Below are 18,775 nucleotides of genomic sequence, written 5' to 3' on the forward strand. Positions count from 1 at the left end.
CCTCCCTCTGATTAGAGACCCCAGACCAGGATGTGAGCTCCAGAGACTTGAAGGAGACTGAGGTGAGGTACAGTAATAAGGAGTAGCCCCTCCCTCCCTCTGATTAGAGACCCCAGACCAGGATGTGAGCTCCAGAGACTTGAAGGAGACTGAGGTGAGGTACAGTAATAAGGAGATGCCCTCCCTCCCTCCCTCTGATTAGAGACCCCAGACCAGGATGTGAGCTCCAGAGACTTGAAGGAGACTGAGGTGAGGTACAGTAATAAGGAGTAGCCCTCCCTCCCTCCCTCTGATTAGAGACCCCAGACCAGGATGTGAGCTCCAGAGACTTGAAGGAGACTGAGGTGAGGTACAGTAATAAGGAGTAGCCCTCCCTCCCTCCCTCTGATTAGAGACCCCAGACCAGGATGTGAGCTCCAGAGACTTGAAGGAGACTGAGGTGAGGTACAGTAATAAGGAGTAGCCCTCCCTCCCTCCCTCTGATTAGAGACCCCAGACCAGGATGTGAGCTCCAGAGACTTGAAGGAGACTGAGGTGAGGTACAGTAATAAGGAGATGCCCTCCCTCCCTCCCTCTGATTAGAGACCCCAGACCAGGATGTGAGCTCCAGAGACTTGAAGGAGACTGAGGTGAGGTACAGTAATAAGGAGTAGCCCTCCCTCCCTCCCTCTGATTAGAGACCCCAGACCAGGATGTGAGCTCCAGAGACTTGAAGGAGACTGAGGTGAGGTACAGTAATAAGGAGTAGCCCTCCCTCCCTCTGATTAGAGACCCCAGACCAGGATGTGAGCTCCAGAGACTTGAAGGAGACTGAGGTGAGGTACAGTAATAAGGAGTAGCCCTCCCTCCCTCTGATTAGAGACCCCAGACCAGGATGTGAGCTCCAGAGACTTGAAGGAGACTGAGGTGAGGTACAGTAATAAGGAGTAGCCCTCCCTCCCTCCCTCTGATTAGAGACCCCAGACCAGGATGTGAGCTCCAGAGACTTGAAGGAGACTGAGGTGAGGTACAGTAATAAGGAGTAGCCCTCCCTCCCTCCCTCTGATTAGAGACCCCAGACCAGGATGTGAGCTCCAGAGACTTGAAGGAGACTGAGGTGAGGTACAGTAATAAGGAGTAGCCCCCCCCTTAGCGGTGGGGACCGGGAGTACAACTTCCACTTTTTGCAATTTCAGATGCGTTTTTTGTGTCTAACTGCCCGTTTATCGTTGATGATTGGTTGTTGCCGTGGGCAATGGTGAAACCGGATACCTATGGATAAACAGATATGTGAACTCCTCTTGTATTCTGAAATGAAACCGGAGGGAGGAGGGGAGGACTGAGAACTATTACCTGAACATAAAGAATAAAAAGAGGGTTTAATGGAGAAAGAAGATGTGAACACCTTCTAACGTGCGAGAGGGAGGGCCGGGCGAACGAGAGGATGGACAGACTTCTTTCTCTTTGATTCATTTCTCTCTTAATCTAGAATTTTTCTCTCCCTGTTTTTTGATGTTGGGTTTTATTAAGCGGGGTGGGTGAGGAGATGGGGGAGGGAGAAGTGGGCCGGCTGTGTGTGTTACCATGTTTGCGTCCCAAAAGGGCACCCTATTCCCTTCATATAGTGCACTACTTGTGTCCAGGGCCCATGGGGATCTGATCAAAAGTGGTGCGCTATATAGGGGAGTAGGGTGCCATTTGGGACTTATCCTCTGAGATGGGTTCAGTTTCTCTCCGGACAGCAAGATGAACACCGGGCTCACACCCCAGCACTATAAAGAAGCACCCTTCCTTCCTTCCTTCCTTCCTTCCTTCCTTCCTTCCTTCCTTCCTTCCTTCCTTCCTTCCTTCCTTCCTTCTTACTCTCCTTGTTCTTTGTGACATCACTGACTTGACACAACTTGAAAGTGTAAAAGCTTGAACTCCATTTTTTCAGTCATGTCTGATTCATTGATTATTTCAAGAAAGGAGGCAGAGAGGGAAGGAAGGAGGGAACGAGGGGAAAAAGAGGCAGGATGAGTGAAGAGAGGGAGAGAGGGAAGGAAGGAGGGAACGAGGGGAAAAAGAGGAAGGATGAGTGAAGAGAGGAGGGAGAGAGGGAAGAAAGGAGGGAGGGAAGGAAGAGAGGGAGGGCGGGGTACATTTTAAAGGTGTTGGAATGTGGCTCTTGCCTTACAGCTCTGACCTGTAAATGAACACACGCCACAGATTATATATATATATATATATATATATATATATATATATATAAATAAATAAATTATATACGATGAAAAGTCCCTAAAAATAATTGGATTATGTTGTTGGGAGGGAGAACGGCTAATCTGCCTTGTGCTCAATTCCCTTTTGGTTTTTTAGAGAATTGACTGTAAATAAAATAAATAAAAATTTATGATGCTATAAAAAATAGTTTTGTCTTGTTCATAACCTCCTTTCTCTCATCCTGTTTTTCTCTGTATCAAGTTCAGATATTCAAGAGTTTAAAGACCTCTGTTTTTATTTAAACAGTATGAATAATAACAATGGCTGGGTTGATGGGCACTTCAGTGAGTTGGAGCCTTTGATTGCCCTGCCTCTGGGAGCCTGTCGACTTGTTACATGATTACTGAGTGAAAGAGAGCCTATGAAAGTTTTCATGGAGGGTGGGTGCCCCCTGGTGGCTGAACCTGAGATCAATGAGAGAACTTGTCAGAAAAAACGACAGAGTCCCACTTCTCTGTCATTGTACAAAGTAGAGAGTGGGGGAAAAATGTGTAAAAATGTATACAGAGGCTCTGGAATTTGTCATAAAAAAAAATAAAAATAGTGAAAAAGGATTAAAATAAAGTTCCAACAGTACATGAGATGATCAGACTGAACCAACTGCTATGTTAAAATGTTTATTCAGTTAGGAAACAGAGGATGTATTACATAAAGTTATCACAGAATTAAAGTTATCACACAATTAAATAATACATCCTCACTCACACAAGACAAACATGGCTTCATTATTGTTGACAGTTTATTATCATAGTTTCTCACAGATCCTGGCTTCCACTGTTAGAATGGCTGAGCGAGAGGAGGTGGGGCTTTTTTCATAGCCTGAGAGAGAGAGAGAGAGAGAGAGACATTCAGTTTTACTAGAGGGGTTGGGTGGCGCCCCCCTGTTGGCTGAACCCGGGTGGGAGGTTCCCCCTTAGCAAGCAATGGACCCCAGCACACCACTGAAGCCATTAAGAACTATATTCAAAAACACACCTGGTAACCTGTTCAATCACCAGGCACACGGCTCAACATAGTTCAATGACAGAGACTGTGGACTTCGAATAATTTTGGGTAAAAAAAAAAAATGGTGAAAATTAATAAAATGAAGTAGCAGCTGTCTTTGATATGCTCAAAATTAACTAACTGCTATCTTGAAATATAGAGAAAGTGTTTTAAAATAGGCATCCTATCATTTCAAAATTAGTCGAAAGGCTAAGTGATTCTCTTCCTGAGAAGAAGCTGACAGCCTTCAAACAGAGCAAAAAAGTGGTCCCAAACAATATGTCAAAATGAATAAAAAAAATGATACAGCTGTCTTTAATAAGATCAAACTGAACTAACTGCTATCTTGAAATGTTGAAAAAGTGTTTCTAAATAGCTCAGTCTTATCACTCAATATGAGTCAAAATCTGTCACTTCCAGGAGTGCTCATTTTGTCAAAAATAAAAAAATGAAAAAAAATAACAACTCACAGCTGTGTTAATAGACCCAACTCAAACATCTGCTATCTTGAAATGTCCAAAAAAGGTATTTAAATGGGCCTACCAGACATCTTCTTGAGAGAAGATAAGGTCAGGGATCTCTCTGGTCACCCACAAAGCCATTTCCTCCTTTGGCCGCCTCTTCTTCCAGTTCTCTGCTGCCAATGACTGGAACGAACTACAAAAATCTCTGAAACTGGAAACACTTATCTCCCTCACTAGCTTTAAGCACCAGCTGTCAGAGCAGCTCACAGATTACTGCACCTGTACATAGCCCATCTATAATTTAGCCCAACTACCTCTTCCCCTACTGTATTTATTTATTTATTTTGCTCCTTTGCACCCCATTATTTATATTTCTACTTTGCACTTTCTTCTACTACAAATCTACCATTCCAGTGTTTTACTTGCTATATTGTATTTACTTTGCCACCATGGCCTTTTTGCCTTTACCTCCCTTATCTCACCTCATTTGCTCACATTGTATATAGACTTATTTTTTTACTGTATTATTGACTGTACGTTTGTTTATTCCATGTGTAACTCTGTGTTGTTGTATGTTGTCGAACTGCTTTGCTTTATCTTGGCCAGGTCGCAATTGTAAATGAGAACTTGTTCTCAACTTGCCTACCTGGTTAAATAAAGGTGAAATAAATAAAAATGTATATACTGTATTCCAGTCATGGTTCATCCTATATAACTACTGCTGTCCACTTCATATGTATATACTGTATTCTAGTCCTGGTTCATCCTATATAACTACTGCTGTCCACTTCATATGTATATACTGTATTCTAGTCCTGGTTCATCCTATATAACTACTACTGTCCACTTCATATGTATATACTGTATTCTAGTCCTGGTTCATCCTATATAACTACTGCTGTCCACTTCATATGTATATACTGTATTCTAGTCATGGTTCATCCTATATAACTACTGCTGTCCACTTCATATGTATATACTGTATTCTAGTCCTGGTTCATCCTATATAACTACTGCTGTCCACTTCATATGTATATACTGTATTCTAGTCCTGGTTCATCCTATATAACTACTGCTATCCACTTCATATGTATATACTGTATTCTAGTCATGGTTCATCCTATATAACTACTGCTGTCCACTTCATATGTATATACTGTATTCTAGTCATGGTTCATCCTATATAACTGCTGCTGTCCACTTCATATGTATATACTGTATTCTAGTCCTGGTTCATCCTATATAACTACTGCTATCCACTTCATATGTATATACTGTATTCTAGTCATGGTTCATCCTATATAACTACTGCTGTCCACTTCATATGTATATACTGTATTCTAGTCCTGGTTCATCCTATATAACTACTGCTGTCCACTTCATATGTATATACTGTATTCTAGTCAAGGACTATCCTATTTAATTATTGCTGTCCACATACTATTCTTCAGATATACTACATATTTGATCCATATTACCTATACATCCCTTTACATTTATATATACACTACCGGTCAAACGTTTTAGAACAATTAAGGGTTTTTCTTTATTTGTACTATTTTCAACATTGTAGATTAATAGTGAAGACATCAAGACTATGAAATATCAGATATGGAATCATGTAGTAACCAAAAAAGTGTTATATTTATATATTTTATATTTGAGATTCTTCAAAGTAGCCACCCTTTGCCTTGATGACAGCTTTGCACAATCTTGGCATTCTCTCAACCAGCTTCATGAGGTAGTCACCTGGAATGCATTTCAATTAACAGGTGTGCCTTGTTAAAGTTAATTTGTGGAATTTCTTTCCTTCTAAATGCGTTTGAGCAAATCAGTTGTGTTGTGACAAGGTAGGGTTGGTATACAGAAGATAAGCCCTATTTGGTAAAAGACCAAGTCCATATTATGGCAAGAACAGCTCAAATAAGCAAAGAGAAACGACATGAATGTAAAAATAAAGAAAAACCCTTGAATGAGTAAGTGTGTCCCAACATTTGACTGGTACTGTATATACACTGCTCAAAAAAATAAAGGGAACACTAAAATAACACATCCTAGATCTGAATGAATGAAATAATCTTATTAAATACTTTTTTCTTTACATAGATGAATGTGCTGACAACAAAATCACACAAAAATAATCAATGGAAATCCAATTTATCAACCCATGGAGGTCTGGATTTGGAGTCACACTCAAAATTAAAGTGGAAAACCACACTACAGGCTGATCCAACTTTGATATAATGTCCTTAAAACAAGTCAAAATGAGGCTCAGTAGTGTGTGTGGCCTCCACGTGCCTGTATGACCTCCCTACAACGCCTGGGCATGCTCCTGATGAGGTGGCGGATGGTCTCCTGAGGGATCTCCACCCAGACCTGGACTAAAGCATCCGCCAACTCCTGGACAGTCTGTGGTGCAACGTGGCGTTGGTGGATGGAACGAGACATGATGTCCCAGATGTGCTCAATTGGATTCAGGTCTGGGAAACGGGCGAGCCAGTCCATAGCATCAATGCCTTCCTCTTGCAGGAACTGCTGACACACTCCAGCCACATGAGGTCTAGCATTGTCTTGCATTAGGAGGAACCCAGGGCCAACCGCACCAGCATATGGTCTCACAAGGGGTCTGAGGATCTCATCTCGGTACCTAATGGCAGTCAGGCTACCTCTGGCGAGCACATGGAGGGCTGTGCAGCCCCCAAAGAAATGCCATCCCACACCATGACTGACCCACCGCCAAACCGGTCATGCTGGAGGATGTTGCAGGCAGCAGAACGTTCTCCACGGCGTCTCCAGACTGTCATGTCTGTCACATGTGCTCAGTGTGAACCTGCTTTCATCTGTGAAGAGCACAGGGTGCCAGTGGCGAATTTGCCAATCTTGGTGTTCTCTGGCAAATGCCAAACGTCCTGCACGGTGTTGGGCTGTAAGCACAACCCCCACCTGTGGACGTCGGGCCCTCATACCACCCTCATGGAGTCTGTTTCTGACCGTTTGAGCAGACACATGCACATTTGTGGCCTGCTGGAGGTCATTTTGCAGGGCTCTGGCAGTGCTCCTCCTGCTCCTCCTTGCACAAAGGCGGAGGTAGCGGTCCTGCTGCTGGGTTGTTGCCCTCCTACGGCCTCCTCCATGTCTCCTGATGTACTGGCCTGTCTCCTGGTAGCGCCTCCATGCTCAGGACACTACGCTGACAGACACAGCAAACCTTCTTGCCACAGCTCGCATTGATGTGCCATCCTGGATGAGCTGCACTACCTGAGCCACTTGTGTGGGTTGTAGACTCCGTCTCATGCTACCACTAGAGTGAAAGCACCGCCAGCATTCAAAAGTCACCAAAACATCAGCCAGGAAGCATAGGAACTGAGAAGTGGTCTGTGGTCCCCACCTGCAGAACCACTCCTTTATTGGGGGTGTCTTGCTAATTGCCTATAATTTCCACCTGTTGTCTATTCCATTTGCACAACAGCATGTGAAATGTATTGTCAATCAGTGTTGCTTCCTAAGTGGACAGTTTGATTTCACAGAAGTGTGATTGACTTGGAGTTACATTGTGTTGTTTAAGTGTACCCTTTATTTTTTTGAGCAGTGTATATAAATATATACACACATATATATATATACACACATATACACACAGTATATACTCACAGTATATATATTTATATTCCAGGACTGCAACATTGCTCATCCTAATATTTCTATATTTCTTAATTCCTTTACTTTTTACTGTCACGTCCTGACCAGTAATAGGGGTTATTTGTTATTGTAGTTTGGTCAGGACGTGGCAGGGGGTGTTTGTTTTATGTGGTTCGGGCTATGTATTTAGGTAGAGGGGTGTTTGGTTTATGTGGTTCGGGCTATGTATTTAGGTAGAGGGGTGTTTGGTTTATGTGTTTCGGGCTATGTATTTAGGTAGAGGGTGTTTGGTTTATGTGGTTCGGGCTATGTATTTAGGTAGAGGGGTGTTTGGTTTATGTGGTTCGGGCTATGTATTTAGGTATTGGGGTGTTTGGTTTATGTGGTTCGGGCTATGTATTTAGGTAGAGGGGTGTTTGGTTTATGTGGTTCGGGCTATGTATTTAGGTAGAGGGGTGTTTGTTTTATGTGGTTTGGGCTATGTATTTAGGTAGAGGGGTGTTTGTTTTATGTGGTTCGGGCTATGTATTTAGGGAGAGGGGTGTTTGGTTTATGTGGTTCGGGCTATGTATTTAGGTAGAGGGGTGATTGGTTTATGTGGTCCGGGGTTTGTTAGTCTATGTTCTATGTTAGTGTATTTCTATGTTCTGTCTTGTCTATTGTAGTTCTTTGTTTAGTTAATTGGGGTTGGACCTTCAATTGGAGTCAGCTGGTTATCGTTGCCTCTGATTGAAGGTCCTATAATTAGGAGGTTGTTTGTCATGGGGGTTTTGTGGCAGATTGTTGCTGTGTATAGCTTTGTGCCTTACTGGCCTGTTCTTTGTCGTTTTGGTTTTCCTTCTTTGTCCTTTAATAAAAGAAGATGAGTGTACATTTTCCCGCTGCGTCTTGGTCTAAACCCTACGACACCTGTGACATTTACATTAGGGTGTATTGTTAGATATTACTGCACTGTTGGAACCAGGAACACAAGCATTTCACTACACCCACAATAACATCTACTAAATATGTGTATGTGACCAATAACATTTTTATTTGATTGTATTTTTGAAAGTGTTACATAATTCTCAATCCGCTTTAGCGTCGTGCCTAAAAACAGCACTTAGCCGTGGTACTGTATATTAGCCATATACTGTCACAACTTCCACCGAAGTCATTTCCTCTCCTTGTTCGGCGGTCGGCGTCACCGGTCTTCTAGCCATCGTCGATCCACTTTTCATTTTCCATTTGTTTTGTCTTGTTTTCTTACACATCTGGTTTCCATTTCCATCATGAATTGTTGTGTATTTAACCCTCTGTTCCCCCCATGTCCTTGTGTGGAATTGTTTGTTTGTAAGTGCTTGTACTCTGTTACTGGTGCGCATCGGGTTTTGTACCCATGTAGGTTCGTTTTGTATTAAACTGCTCCGGCTATTACCTATCTCTGCTCTCCTGCGTCTGACTTCACTGCCACCAGGTCCGCAATCCTTACATATACCACACCTCCTCAGGCCTTATTGCTTATTAGAACACATAAGTGTATTATAAGGCATTATAAAGGTCATTAAAATAATTCTAATATGTACTTCATAGAAACGGTTACCCTTTATATTCTAATAACTCACATTTTAAGATTCATTATTTCATTTATTCCATGTTAAGGGCTCTAACCAAGGAACAAGACTATTTGTCTCCCTCTTGCTGTTGCATGCAGTTCCTCTCTCTCTTCCTCCCTCCCTCTAACCCCTCCCTCCCTCCCTCTAACCCCACCCCTCTGGCAGAACCAGGAAATCCCTCCCCTTCACAAACTCTCTTCTGAGGAAACGAAACTGATCTGAGTCTCTGTCTCGTCTGTCTGTGTGAGAGTGAACAACCGTCCAAATGGCTCAACAGGGAGTTCTGCTGGACCAGGACCAGTTCTGTTGTTCTGTCTGTCTGGATCTACTGAAGGAACCAGTCACCATCCCCTGTGGACACAGTTACTGTAGGAGCTGTATTGAGGGCTGCTGGGATCAGGATGTTCTGAAAGGGGTCTATAGCTGTCCTCGGTGCAGAGAGACCTTCACTCCAAGGCCTAATCTGAGGAAAAATAACATGTTGGCTGAGCTGGTGGAGAAACTGAAGAAGACAGGACTCCAGGCTGCTCCCCCTCCTGCTCTGTGCTATGCTGGACCTAGAGATGTGGCGTGTGATTTCTGCACTGGGACCAGAAAGCAGAAAGCCCTCATGTCCTGTCTGGTGTGTCTGGCCTCTTACTGTGAGACTCACCTCCAATCTCACTACGAATCTCCTGCTTTGAAGAGGCACAAGCTGGTCAAAGCCACCGCACAACTACAGGAGAAGATCTGCTCTCATCATGACAAACTGCTGGAGGTTTACTGTCGTACCGATCAGCAGTGTATCTGTTATCTGTGTACAATGGATGAACATAAAGGCCATGATACAGTGTCAGCTGCAGCAGAGAGGACTGAGAAACAGGTAAGACCAGAACAACTTGTTGGTGACTGTCTGATAAACAAAGAATTAAAGATACAGTAGGAACTAAGGCTGTTTGAATATGAGATCATTGAAATGAAATAGATCCTCAGCAGAACAAATATGAACACAAACCTTGAGTATATTGATATGTCAACCCAGATTCTCCAGATGTATCACCATTTTATAATGTCTAACACTATTATCATTCTGAATGGCCTTTTATGAGTCCAAAGTTCAGTCTCAACCCGTTGATACTTGTAGTCCTACCATAAAAACTATAATCATTCACATAGCAACAAATAAATATCATTTAGTAAATGGACCATCCATTATTTAGACCTTCCTCTCTATGGGCCCTATGTCACATTACTATACTATTGATCTACTGGACTAATAAAGCTTGATAGCTCATTGAAGAGTGATTCTCCACAGAGGCAGCTGGGGATGAGTCAGCAGAAGGTCCAGCAGAGATTCCAGGAGAGAGAGAAGGAGCTGAAGGAGCTCCAACAGGCTGTGGAGTCTCTCAAGGTGAGTATTGTTGACCAGAGGAGACACACCATTTCACCTGTCTCCTCCAGTCAGAGAGAGAGAGAGAGAGAGAGAGAGGTAGAGGGGCCCCTATCCAATCCCACTGACCCCACTGTTGGGAACAGGTTGTCACTGCTGAGGCAGTGAAGAAAGTAGAGGAGGATGGGTCAAGGCTGAGGGATCCTGAGAGGATCCCTGTGAGTAGTAGATCTGTGACAGCACAGAGGGATGGGCCAACCAGTGATATATGCTTCAGTAAGGTTGGCTTCTGAGTGTTCATAGCAAATGGTTATCAACTGTACCGCAGAAATGGAATGTAAATCACTGAAAAAAAATATGTTTTGGTGGCAGCTGCAGAGAAGTATTTGGTCATACTAGATTTGACTTCAGAAGAGTTCCAGGGTGTGTTGAGTGGTGGTGTCCCGTCCTCCCAGGCCGTTGGCCTGGTGCAGGAGCAGATAGGGTCAAAGTAGTGGAATGGGGTAGTGGGTTTTAATGAGTGTAGGGTTAGTTGGCCTGGTGCAGGAGCAGATAGGGTCAAAGTAGTGGAATGGGGTAGTGGGTTTTAATGAGTGTAGGGTTAGTTGGCCTGGTGCAGGAGCAGATAGGGTCAAAGTAGTGGAATGGGGTAGTGGGTTTTAATGAGTGGAGGGTTAGTTGGCCTGGTGCAGGAGCAGATAGGGTCAAAGTAGTGGAATGGGGTAGTGGGTTTTAATGAGTGTAGGGTTAGTTGGCCTGGTGCAGGAGCAGATAGGGTCAAAGTAGTGGAATGGGGTAGTGGGTTTTAATGAGTGTAGGGTTAGTTGGCCTGGTGCAGGAGCAGATAGGGTCAAAGTAGTGGAATGGGGTAGTGGGTTTTAATGAGTGTAGGGTTAGTTGGCCTGGTGCAGGAGCAGATAGGGTCAAAGTAGTGGAATGGGGTAGTGGGTTTTAATGAGTGTAGGGTTAGTTGGCCTGGTGCAGGAGCAGATAGGGTCAAAGTAGTGGAATGGGGGTAGTGGGTTTTAATGAGTGTAGGGTTAGTTGGCCTGGTGCAGGAGCAGATAGGGTCAAAGTAGTGGAATGGGGGTAGTGGGTTTTAATGATTGTAGGGTTAGTTGGCCTGGTGCAGGAGCAGATAGGGTCAAAGTAGTGGAATGGGGTAGTGGGTTTTAATGAGTGTAGGGTTAGTTGGCCTGGTGCAGGAGCAGATAGGGTCAAAGTAGTGGAATGGGGTAGTGGGTTTTAATGAGTGTAGGGTTAGTTGGCCTGGTGCAGGAGCAGATAGGGTCAAAGTAGTGGAATGGGGTAGTGGGTTTTAATGAGTGTAGGGTTAGTTGGCCTGGTGCAGGAGCAGATAGGGTCAAAGTAGTGGAATGGGGTAGTGGGTTTTAATGAGTGTAGGGTTAGTTGGCCTGGTGCAGGAGCAGATAGGGTCAAAGTAGTGGAATGGGGGTAGTGGGTTTTAATGAGTGTAGGGTTAGTTGGCCTGGTGCAGGAGCAGATAGGGTCAAAGTAGTGGAATGGGGTAGTGGGTTTTAATGAGTGTAGGGTTAGTTGGCCTGGTGCAGGAGCAGATAGGGTCAAAGTAGTGGAATGGGGGTAGTGGGTTTTAATGAGTGTAGGGTTAGTTGGCCTGGTGCAGGAGCAGATAGGGTCAAAGTAGTGGAATGGGGTAGTGGGTTTTAATGAGTGTAGGGTTAGTTGGCCTGGTGCAGGAGCAGATAGGGTCAAAGTAGTGGAATGGGGGTAGTGGGTTTTAATGAGTGTAGGGTTAGTTGGCCTGGTGCAGGAGCAGATAGGGTCAAAGTAGTGGAATGGGGTAGTGGGTTTTAATGAGTGTAGGGTTAGTTGGCCTGGTGCAGGAGCAGATAGGGTTAAAGTAGTGGAATGGGGTAGTGGGTTTTAATGAGTGTAGGGTTAGTTGGCCTGGTGCAGGAGCAGATAGGGTCAAAGTAGTGGAATGGGGTAGTGGGTTTTAATGAGTGTAGTGTTAGTTGGCCTGGTGCAGGAGCAGATAGGGTCAAAGTAGTGGAATGGGGTAGTGGGTTTTAATGAGTGTAGGGTTAGTTGGCCTGGTGCAGGAGCAGATAGGTTCAAAGTAGTGGAATGGGGTAGTGGGTTTTAATGAGTGTAGGGGTTAGTTAGAAGGGTGTTTTTTTAGTATTATCATAATTTCCCCTTTTCCCATTTTGTATCCCATAATATCATGTATTTATATTATAGTCCAGTTGAGGCAGGTGAGATGCCTTTGGATATACGACGTAATAAATTGTCATTAGCTTATTGGGTTGAAAGGCTGTGAGGTTGAGCATCCCACTGCTACTGTTCTAGATGACTGTTGGGAATATACTAGTAGACAAGGCAGTGGTTTTGGTTGGACAGTTGGAAAGCTTGCTGATGAGAGTAGTTTCAGGGAGTTGGAGGTTGGCCCTTTCTGTGGTGATAGGGGATGTTCCTCCATGGTTACTCCCAGATCCTGTTGTTGATCTAACCTTGGAAGAGAAAAGGAAAGATTGGGTCAGAAGTCAGTGATAAAGGGAAACTGGTTGACAATTACATTGGTAGAAGTTGTTATGCTTTTTTACCTCTTTTCACAGATGGATCCAAGGGCCCAGATAGTGGGCCCACAGGAGCAGGTGTTTACCTTCCTGAATGGGATGTGCAGATATGTAGAAGACTAACAGATGAACTGTCAGTGTACTCAGTTGAACTGTTGGTGATAATAGTTGTCCTCCAGTGGGTGGAGGACGTACAACCTGTTAGAATTATAGTATCCTCAGATTCTCTGTCTGTATTGAATAGTTTATCATCTGGTAAATCTATTAGGAGTGACCTACTATTGGAGGTATTAATGTTATTATGGAGAATTGAGAGCCTATTTTCCAAATGTATTTTGTCAAAAATGTAAAATGTAAATGGAGGGTATTGTCAATGAAATGGTGGAGCATGTGTTGTTATATTGTTGTAAGGATGTTGAAGAGAGGGAAAGATTGAAGTGTAGGGTCATTGAGGTTGGACGGGGTTGGGGGGGTTTGGAAGGGATTTGGGGGATGGGGGAGGGTCTATTAGAAGTTAGTAGGGATCTTTTTTATTTTCTCAGAAGTACTGAGTTAGGTAGGAGGATTTAGAAATGGTGTAAACTGTGATTGAACACACTCCAGCACAGTAGGAGGCGCCACGCTCCTTTAACGTTGGTTTGAGGACCGCCATTATACCATAGAAGAAGAAGTTGGTAACGTGAGGTTTTGTCGTTCGTGAAGAGTGCAGCTATTCTTTTGCCTATTTTCCAAATGTATTTTGTCATGGTGGGAGGGTTTGTTTATCGGTTTCCGCTGTTTATCGGTTAGAGTTGAGGAGGGAGTAGGGTAGTTTGATGTCCTCAACCGAGTGGAGAAGAAACGCTGTCTCTTCAGGTGCGTTGTGGAGAATGGTGTGGAGGAATTATTGATCCTGGTCGGTGAACAGGTGGGAGAGGAACATATACACTCTGTATCCAGAATGAACAAGGCGGTGGTTGTGGTAATGTAAAAGGTGAGTCTTGTTGCCCGGCTAGTTACCAGTATGATTTATGTGAGGGGTTGTGTTGGTGCTGATTTCGACAAGAGTAGTGGTGTCTAATCTGCCTCCGTTTATTACCACCGAACAGATCCGTAAAGAGTTGGTTCGTTTTGCTAAATGTGGAAGTGTTTTTCTGAACGAAATTCAAGGTTAAACAGGGGAGGGGTGGTACACAGGGTTTGTTAGCACAGAGGAGCCCAGTGATATAATATTATATATATATAATATTACTATATGTCCCAGCTGTTTGCTGTGGTTTTGAAGTAATTCTCTTCCAGCCCGCGTTAACCTTGTAGTAGGTAACTTATTATTAACTAACCTTGTAGGTTTACCTCAGGTAACTTATTATTAACCATCCTTGTAGGTTTACCTCAGGTAACTTATTATTAACTAACCTTGTAGGTTTACCTCAGGTAACTTATTATTAACTATCCTTGTAGGTTTACCTCAGGTAACTTATTATTAACTATCCTTGTAGGTTTACCTCAGGTAACTTATTATTAACTAACCTTGTAGGTTTACCTCAGGTAACTTATTATTAACTATCCTTGTATGTTTACCTCAGGTAACTTATTATTAACTATCCTTGTAGGTTTACCTCAGGTAACTTATTATTAACTATCCTTGTGTGTTTACCTCAGGTAACTTATTATTAACTATCCTTGTAGGTTTACCTCAGGTAACTTATTATTAACTATCCTTGTAGGTTTACCTCAGGTAACTTATTATGAACTATCCTTGTAGGTTTACCTCAGGTAACTTATTATTAACTATTCTTGTAGGTTTACCTCAGGTAACTTATTATTAACTATCCTTGTAGGTTTACCTCAGGTAACTTATTATTAACTATCCTTGTAGGTTTACCTCAGGTAACTTATTATTAACTATCCTTGTAGGTTTACCTCAGGTAACTTATTATTAACTATCCTTGTAGGTTTACCTCAGGTAACTTATTATTAACCATCCTTGTAGGTTTACCTCAGGTAACTTATTATTAACTATTCTTGTAGGTTTACCTCAGGTAACTTATTATTAACTATCCTTGTAGGTTTAACTCAGGTAACTTATTATTAACTAACCTTGTAGGTTTACCTCAGGTAACTTATTATTAACTATCCTTGTAGGTTTACCTCAGGTAACTTGTTATTAACTATCCTTGTAGGTTTACCTCAGGTAACTTATTATTAACTATCCTTGTAGGTTTACCTCAGGAAACTTATTATTAACTATCCTTGTAGGTTTACAACAGGTAACTTATTATTAACTATCCTATTAGGTTTACCTCAGGTAACTTATTATTAACTATCCTTGTAGGTTTACCTCAGGTAACTTATTATCAACTTGGTTACAGCTACTTGGTGAGGAAGCTCACTGTTCACCTGGTTATAGATTGTAGTGCCCTACCAGGATGGTTGGCGCAAAACCTTCAAACGTTAAACATGTTCTGGTCATGGTTAACTGTATATATAATTTTTTTATATATAAAAAGGTTCAAATTCTCAACAAATCGCATGTCCCTGTTCTCTTTTTCAAGATGTGTCCGATTTAAACAGTCAGAAGAAAGGAAAAAAAGAAATAACCTTTTTTATTTGTTTCTAAATGGCTGCTGGGTAATATGATAATCGTTGAAATCTGTTGGTTCGTAGACATCAAATAGAGAGAATGCTGCGCAGGTTCACTGAGTTGTAAACCTAATGGATAGGTGGAGATCATTGATTTGTAGCTCTGACTCAGTTGCTACCTCAGATTATGAGCCTATCAAGTGTGGTGAATGAGGTATGTAGTTCCCACAGAAGACCACAGGGAGGGAGCAAGAGAGATATAAACCCATACAGTTTATCTCTTTAAATACCCTGAACCTAACAATCAATCTAATGTATTTATGAAGACCTTTTTACATCAGCAGATGTCACAAAGTGGTGTACAGAAACTCTAACCCTACGTATAACCTGTTTTATCCTGAACCCTAATTCTAGGGTAGGGTAGCCTAGAACCCCTTTAGAAACTATTATAGTAATAATACTATGTTAGTAAATACCATTATAGTACTAAATAGGTTCTATTGTTATTTTTTAAATAAAACCTATGTATAGTACTTAGCATTTAACTGTTTTTTTTTTGTTATTTTATTATATTTATTATTTAGAGGAGTCTGTCTAAATAATGAAAAGTTAAGTTATTTCCAGACTTTTTAATGAAACCTTTATTTAACTAGGCAGGTCAGTTAAGAACAAATTCTATTTACAATGACGGCCTCCTGGGGACCAGTGGGTTAACCTGTTTGGGCTAGGGGGCAGTATTGAGAATTTTGGAAATAATATGTGCCCATTTTTAACTGCCTCCTACACCAACTCAGAAGCTAGAATATGCATATTATTGTTCAGGTTTGGATAGAAAACACCCTAAAGTTTTTAAAACTGTTTGAATGGTGTCTTTGAGTATAACAGAACTCCTATGGCAGGCAAAAACCTGACAAGGTTTCATGCAGGAAGTGGCCTGTTTGACAAGGAGTCGTGCGTCTTGCATCTGTTTATTGAAGAGTAAGGATCTTAGCTGTAACGTGACAATTCCCAGGGCTCCAATAGGCTCTCAGGACCCGGGAAAATCATGAAGGTTGACGAGGAAGCCTCAGGCTGAAACAGATTATCACCTTATCCAAGTGTCCCATTAGGTGACAATGGAATGAGGCGCGTGCGCGATTAGCCCCCGTGGAGTATTTTAATTCGGCTGTTTAGTTTATTGCAGATTCCCGGTCGGAATATTATCGCTTTTCTACGAGATAAATGGCATAAAAATTGGTTTTAAACAGCGGTTGACATGCTTCGAAGTACGGTAATGGAATATTTAGACATTTAGACCGTGGATTACCATTCGTATAGTGTCTAGAACGCACGAACAAAACGACGCTATTTGGATATAACTATGGATTATTTGGGACCAAACCTACATTTGTTATTGAAGTAGAAGTCCTGGGCGTGTATTCTGACGAAGAACAGGAAAGGTAAGAACATTTTTCTTATAGGAAATGTTATTATGGTGAAGGCTAATCTTGCCGGGTGTCTAAATAGCTAGCCGTGATGGCTGGGCTATGTACTTAGAATATTGCAAAATGTGCTTCATCCGAAAAGCTATTTTAAAATCGGACATATCGAGTGCATAGAGGACTAATGTATCTATAATTCTTAAAATAATTGTTATGCTTTTTGTGAACGTTTATCGTGAGTAATTTAGCAAACTGTTAGTAAATTCCCCGGAAGTTTGCGGGGGGTATGCTTTTTCTGAACGTCACATGCTAATGTAAAAAGCTGTTTTTTGATATAAATATGAACTTGATTGAACAGACATGCATGTATTGTATAACATAATGTCCTAGGTGTGTCATCTGATGAAGATCATAAAAGGTTAGTGCTGCATTTAGCTGTCTTCTGGGTTTTGGTGACATTATATGCTAGCTTGAAAAATGGGTGTCTGATTATTTCTGGCTGGGCACTCTCCTGACATCATCTAATGTTTTGCTTTCGTTGTAAAGCCTTTTTGAAATCGGACAGTGTGGTTAGATAAACGAGAGTCTTGTCTTTAAATAGCTGTAAAATAGTCATATGTTTGAGAAATTGAAGTAATAGTATTTCAAACGATTCAAAAATCGCGCCACTGGATTAGACTGGCTGTTACGTAGGTGGGACGAATTCGTCCCGCCTAGCCTATAGAGGTTAACTGCCTTGTTCAGCGGCAGAACAACAGATTTTTACCTTGTCAACTCTGAGGTCGTCCCATTGTTTCCGAAAGGGGAAAGTTTTTACCAATTGTTGGTAGTTAAAACGTAAACCAGTTATTATTATAATACAGTTTTTATGGCTTGGTCCTAAGAAGAGGTTTTAGTGGTAAATTAAAAGGTAGTTTTTTTTGGTGCCATTTATGGAAAACTGAATTGGGTTTGTGGCTGGATCAGCAGCTCTTCATCATGCGGCCGGAGAGACTCAATACAACAGGGGTCTCTGATTTCTATGCTGCAGTACTGAGGGCCTGGCAGCTGCTGAGACCCACACGAGAGGAGGGGGGGTGGTGACTGGGCCGTGGGTCTGGGAGGAACCACTGATCACTGGGTTTGGTGGACCTGGAGAGCAGGGTGGCAGCGTTCTGACTCAAAGCAGCACAGAGGCTACTGTACCGTACGGAGGTGGGCTTAGCGGGAGGGAAGGGGCATCAGAGGCAGGGGGTTGTGGGGGCTGAGAGCATGGCAGGGTATAGGTGGAGGGTGCTCTATAAGCTCCCAGTGCTGGAAAGGTCAGGGGTCATCCAGTGGAGGGTATTACATGGAGCCCTGGACACCAATAGCTGATTGGCTCGGGTTGACCTGGGAGTTGAGGAGGGGTTGTCCGTTTTCTACAATGACAGACTGTTCATCATGTTTTCTCTGTGTTGCCGGGGTAATGCCATTACTGTTTATTTAATTTCACCTTTATTTAACCAGGTAGGCCAGTTGAGAACAAGTCCTTTATTTAACCAGGTGGGCCAGTTGAGAACAAGTCCTTTATTTAACCAGGTAGGCTAGTAGAGAACAAGTTCTCATTTACAACTGCGACCTGGCCAAGATAAAGCAAAGCAGTGTGATACAAACAACAACACAGAGTTACACATGGAATAAACAAACGTACAGTCAATAATACAGTAGAAAAGTCTATAAACAGTTGTGCAAATGAGGTAAGATAAAGGAGGTAAGTTAATAAATAGGCCGTGGTGGCGAAATAATTACAATTTAGCAATTAAACACTGGAGTGATAGATGTGCAGAAGATGAATTTGCAAGAAGAGATACTATTAACTAACTGCTATCTCTCTGTCTCTCTCTTTCTCTGTCCCCCTCTCTCTCTCTCTCTCTCTCTGTCTCTCTCTCTCTCTGTGTCTCTCTCTCTCTCTGTGTCT

General features: G+C 42.4%; 1 long non-coding RNA gene across 1 annotated transcript; it reads left to right on the forward strand.

The window, feature by feature from the left end:
- Window positions 1-16,078: 16,078 nt before the first annotated feature.
- On the forward strand, window positions 16,079-18,544 carry LOC123739084 (uncharacterized). Its single transcript, XR_006767622.1, has 2 exons — window positions 16,079-16,124; window positions 17,563-18,544. It is a non-coding gene; the product is annotated as an uncharacterized lncRNA (long non-coding RNA).
- Window positions 18,545-18,775: the final 231 nt, after the last annotated feature.

Source organism: Salmo salar, unplaced genomic scaffold (assembly GCF_905237065.1).
Source record: "Salmo salar unplaced genomic scaffold, Ssal_v3.1, whole genome shotgun sequence".
NCBI classification, from domain to species: Eukaryota; Metazoa; Chordata; class Actinopteri; order Salmoniformes; family Salmonidae; genus Salmo; species Salmo salar.